This window comes from Pseudophryne corroboree, chromosome 2, assembly GCF_028390025.1.
Source record: "Pseudophryne corroboree isolate aPseCor3 chromosome 2, aPseCor3.hap2, whole genome shotgun sequence".
Lineage (NCBI taxonomy): Eukaryota > Metazoa > Chordata > Amphibia > Anura > Myobatrachidae > Pseudophryne > Pseudophryne corroboree.
Genome location: NC_086445.1, coordinates 875,287,772 through 875,293,637, shown reverse-complemented (window position 1 = coordinate 875,293,637; position 5,866 = coordinate 875,287,772).

Sequence of the window (5,866 nt, the reverse complement as noted above, 5' to 3'; positions counted from 1 at the left end):
CAGCAGTGTTCTTCCCGGGCGTGGACAACTGGGAAGCAGACTTCCTCAGCAGACACGATATTCACCCGGGAGAGGGGGGTCTTCATCCAGAAGTCTTCCACATGCTAATAAACTGTTGGGAAAGACCAATGGTAGACATGATGGCGTCTCGCCTCAACAAGAAACTGGACAAGTATTGCGCCAGGTCAAGAGATCCACAGGCAATAGCTGTGGACGCACTGGTAACACCTTGGGTGTACAAATCAGTATATGTGTTTCCTCCTCTGCCTCTCATACCAAAGGTATTGAAGATTATACGGTGAGGAGGAGTAAGAACAATACTAGTGGCTCCGGATTGGCCAAGAAGGACTTGGTACCCGGAACTTCAAGAGTTGGTCACGGACGACCCGTGCCCTCTACTTCTGAGAAGGGACCTGCTACAACAGGGTCCCTGTCTCTTTCAAGACTTACCGCGGCTGCGTTTGACGGCATGGCGGTTGAACGCCAGATCCTAAAAGTAAAAGGCATTCCAGAAGAAGTCATTCCTACCTTGATTAAGGCAAGGAAGGAAGTCACCGCGAAACATTATCACCGCATTTGGCGAAAATATGTCGCGTGGTGCGAGGATCGGAGTGTTCCGACGGAGGAATTTCAACTGGGTCGTTTCCTACATTTCCTACAATCAGGATTGTCTATGGGTCTCAAATTGAGATCTATTAAGGTTCAAATTTCGGCCCTGTCAATATTCTTCCAAAAAGAATTGGCCTCAGTTCCTGAGGTACAGACTTTTGTTAAAGGAGTACTGCATATACAGCCTCCTGTGGTGCCTCCGGTGGCACCGTGGGATCTAAATGTAGTTTTAGATTTCCTCAAATCCCATTGGTTTGAACCATTGAAAAAGGTGGATTTTAAATATCTCACATGGAAAGTGACTATGTTACTGGCCCTGGCTTCCGCCAGGAGAGTATCTGAATTGGCGGCTTTATCTTATAAAAGCCCTTATCTAATCTTCCATTCGGATAGGGCAGAACTGAGGACTCGTCCGCATTTTCTCCCTAAGGTGGTATCAGCGTTTCACCTGAACCAACCTATTGTGGTGCCTGCGGCCACTGGCGACTTGGAGGACTCCAAGTTGTTGGACGTTGTCAGAGCCTTAAACATATACATTTCAAGGACGGCTGAAGTCAGAAAATCTGACTCGCTGTTGATACTATATGCACCCAACAAGTTGGGTGCCCCTGCTTCTAAGCAGACGATTGCTCGTTGGATTTGTAACACAATTCAACTTGCTCATTCTGTGGCAGGCCTGCCACAGCCTAAATCTGTTAAGGCCCATTCCACAAGGAAGGTGGGCTCATCTTGGGCGGCTGCCCGAGGGGTCTCGGCATTACAATTCTGCCGAGCAGCTACGTGGTCGGGGGAAAACACGTTTGTAAAATTCTACAAATTTGATACCCTGGCAAAAGAGGACTTGGAATTCTCTCATTCGGTGCTGCAGAGTCATCCGCACTCTCCCGCCCGTTTGGGAGCTTTGGTATAATCCCCATGGTCCTTTCAGGAACCCCAGCATCCACTTAGGACGATAGAGAAAATAAGAATTTACTTACCGATAATTCTATTTCTCGGAGTCCGTAGTGGATGCTGGGCGCCCATCCCAAGTGCGGATTATCTGCAATACTGTACATAGTTATTGTTAACAAATTCGGGTTATATTGTTAAGGAGCCATCTTTAAGAGGCTCTTTCTGTTATCATACTGTTAACTGGGTTTAGATCACAAGTTGTACGGTGTGATTGGTGTGGCTGGTATGAGTCTTACCCGGGATTCAAATTGCCTCCCTTATTGTGTACGCTCGGCCGGGCACAGTACCTAACTGGAGTCTGGAGGAGGGTCATAGGGGGAGGAGCCAGTGCACACCACCTGATCTGGTAAAAGCTTTACTTTTTTGTGCCCTGTCTCCTGCGGAGCCGCTATTCCCCATGGTCCTTTCAGGAACCCCAGCATCCACTACGGACTCCGAGAAATAGAATTATCGGTAAGTAAATTCTTATTTTTAGTTCAGAAGCCAAATGGGTCATTTCGGCCCATTCTCAATCTCAAACTGCTGAACAAATACATTTGGATACCTCAGTTTCACATGGAGACCTTACGTTTCATCATTTTGGCCATGGAGCCAGGGGATTATATGGTATCCCTGGATATACAGTATGCATACATACATGTTCCTATAGCACTGTCCCATCAGTGCTATCTCAGGTTTGCTATCCTCAAACAGCATTTTCAGTTCCAGGTCCTACCTTTTGGGTTAGCCACAGACCCCAGAGTACTTGAAAGGTGTGGGAAAACTAATTGGGCGCTAGAAAGGAAATGGGCAGCCTTAGATGCACCTACAGGGTTTTCCCTCTTCCCCCAAAAAATAGAAACGTACATAGAGGTGTATAGTGGTGTATCTGGGGCGCCCTCTTTCTGTGGTTACATGGGAAAACCAAAGCAATGTTTTTTTTTTTATCAAACAGATGGATATAGGAGCCCGGTATGGGTGTGATAACAATTAATAGCGAGGAACTTCAATATAAAATCATAATATCACACAAATTTAATATACAATGACATACATATAACAAGTGAATAAAAGCGTACCAATGAGGTAGCTAAGGAGCCGCAACAGCATTGATTTTCTGATCTTCAAAACAGGCTTTCTTAGAAGAAAGGAGGGGTCACAGACGTCAACAACAACTGCTGCCAGACACAGTAATGGCTGCTCTCTGCTCCTGCTGCCTTGTGGGAGTATAGCCTGTTTTGAAGATCAGAAGAACCATCAAGCCCCGAGGAAGAGATTATAGATCTCGAAACGCGTTGGCTATTGGACATATTTGGAATCACCATCATTCATCAACCGGACACCGACCTTGTTGGTAAGCTTGGGAGCCAGAGCAGGGTGACGTCTGGACCACCCTGCCATTTATAACACCTGCGGCTCCTTAGCTACCTCTCTGGTATGCTTTCCTTTTATACCTTTCAAAAAGTACATTTTGAGTTGGTTGAATATTGAACACTTTTGCGAATACCATCATTTTATTCAGTGGATATTGACCTGTCGTTAAGCTTGGGAGCCAGAGCAGGGTGAAGCTTGGACCACCCTGCCTTATATAACACCTGCGGCTCCTTCGCTACCTCATTGGTACGCTTTTATTCAGTTGTTATATGTTTGTCATTGTATATTAAATTTGTGGGATTTTATGCTTTTATATTGAAGTTCCTCGCTATTAATTGTTATCACACCCATACCGGGCTCCTATATCTATCTGTTTGATAAAAAAAACCATTGCATTGGTTTTCCCACGTAACCACAGAAAGAGGGCGCCCCAGATACACCACTATACACCTCTACAGACCCCAGAGTATTTACCAAGATTATGCTGGTAATGGCAACTTATCTCCGACAGCAGGGGATAAGAATTTTTCCATACCTCGACGATCTGCAACAGACAATGGGGGTAATTCCAAGTTGATCGCAGCAGGAATGTTTTTAGCAGTTGGGCAAAACCATGTGCACTGCAGGGGAGGCAGATATAACATGTGCAGAAAGAGCTAGATTTGGGTGGGTTATTTTGTTTCTGTGCAGGGTAAATACTGGCTGCTATATTTTTACACTGCAAATTAGATTGCAGATTGAACACACCACACCCAAATCTAACTCTCTCTGCACATGTTAAATCTGCCTCCCCTGCAGTGCACATGGTTTTGCCCAACTGCTAAAAAAAATTCCTGCTGCGATCAACTTGGAATTACCCCCTATAGTGTGTCTGCAGAACACGGGTGGCTCATAAATTGGGCAAAATCATCTCTGGTTCCGTCACAACTGATGACTCACTTGGGGGCTGTACTGGATTCAAGTCTTCAGAGAGTAATGTTACCTTTGAACAAGATATCCAAGGTTCAATCAAGGATGCAGGACTTGCTACACAGTCAAAAGGTATCCATTCACGCAGCAATGCGTTTGATGGTGTCAACATTCGACATGGTGGAGTATGCACAATTCCACTCGAGGCCTCTGCAGCGTCTGATTCTTGCTAAATGGAATGGGTTGCATCAGATGATAAACACACACTATGGTGCTTACGATAGAAGTAAGAAGGTCATTAGCCTGGTGGCTACAGACATCCCATCTGGACAAGGGGAGACCCTTGTGGATATCAGATTGGGAAATTCTGACAATGGATGCCAGTCTCCAGGGCTGGGGAACAGTGTCAGGAAGGTTGTGTTTCCAGGGGCAATGGACCAAGGAAGAAGGTTGCCTGGCAATAAATATATTGGAACTTTAGGCCATATACATGGCACTGATTCAGGCAAAGGACATTCTTCGGGGAAAACCGGTCCAGATCCGCTCAGACAATGTGACTGCAGTAGCATATACCTCAACCATCAGGGAGGAACTCGCAGCCGAAAAGCGATGAAGGAGGTAAGTCACATACTAAAGTGGGCAGAACTTCATCTTCCAGCCTTGTCCGCAGTATTCATTCCGGGAGTCCTAAACTGGGAATCGTACTTTCTCAGTCAACACGCCATTCGGGCAAGCGAATGGGCTCTACACCCAGAGGTCTTCCAGACTCTAGTAGACAAGTGGGGGTTGCCAGAGATAGATCTCATGGCATCCCGTCTGAACAACAAAATGCTCGTATATGGGTCAAGAACAAAGGATCCCAGAGCGATCTTTGTAGATGCCCTGTCGGTGAGATGGGACTTTCATCTGGCTTATGTGTTTCCTTCAATCGCCCTATTACCAAGGCTGGTGAGAAAGATAAAGCAAGGGAAAGGTGCAGTGATACTAATAGTTTTGGCCTGGCCCAGAAGGCATTGGTACACAGATCTGCAGAGAATGTCGATGGATACTCCACTTCTGCTCCCTCAACGTCCAGATCTATTGATGCAGGGTCCTTGTTATCACTGACATCTGGATCGACTGTCTTAGACGGCGTGAAACCTCTATCCTGAAGTAAAGCGGATTCTCACAACAGGTAATTCAAACAATGCTCAGAGCAAGGAAACCTTCCTCATCTCGCATTTATCACCGAATATGGCAAACCTATATTCATTGGTGCAGTGAGCGGAAAATGGACCCTAAGTCTTTCAGAGTTTCCAGGGTCTTAGCATTCCTTCAGGCAGGAATGGATAAAGGTTTGAAGGTGGCTTCCTTGAGAGTGCAAGTGTCGGCATTGACTGTATGGTACCAAAAGAAAATTGCCAACTTACAGGATGTGCATACTTTTTTTCCGGGGAATGCTGCGCATTCAACCTCCTTTTTTTCCTCCTATAGTGCCGTGGGACTTAAGTCTAGTCCTGAAAGACCTTCAAGTTGCCCCATTTGAACCACTTAATAAAGTGGATCTTAAGTGGCTGACAGCTAAAGTTCTCTTTCTACTGGCTATGGCGACAGCTAGAAGAGTATCAGGTTTAGGGGCTTTATTATGTCGTTGCCCATTTCTGATTTTTTTTTATCCAGATAAAGCAGTTCTAAGAACTAGATCTGGGTATCTTCCGAAGGTGGTGTCTAAATTCCACATTAATGAAGAAATTGTAGTCCCGGCTTTCCAGGTACCGGGCCTTTCTGCGGGAGATGCATCACTGGACGTGGTCCGTGCATTAAGGATCTACGTGGATCGTACCAGTGCCATCAGAAAGACAGATTCTCTCTTCATTCTCTACGGATTTCACAAGAGAGGATGGCCTGCTGATAAGCAGACACTGGCATGATGGCTTCGGATGACTATTTTGAAAGCATATTCTCAAGCTGATCTCCCTGTTCCGGCTAATGTCTCTGCTCACTCTACTCGTAAGGTAGGTCCATCATGGTCAGCACAACGTTGTGCTACAGCAGAGCTGATATG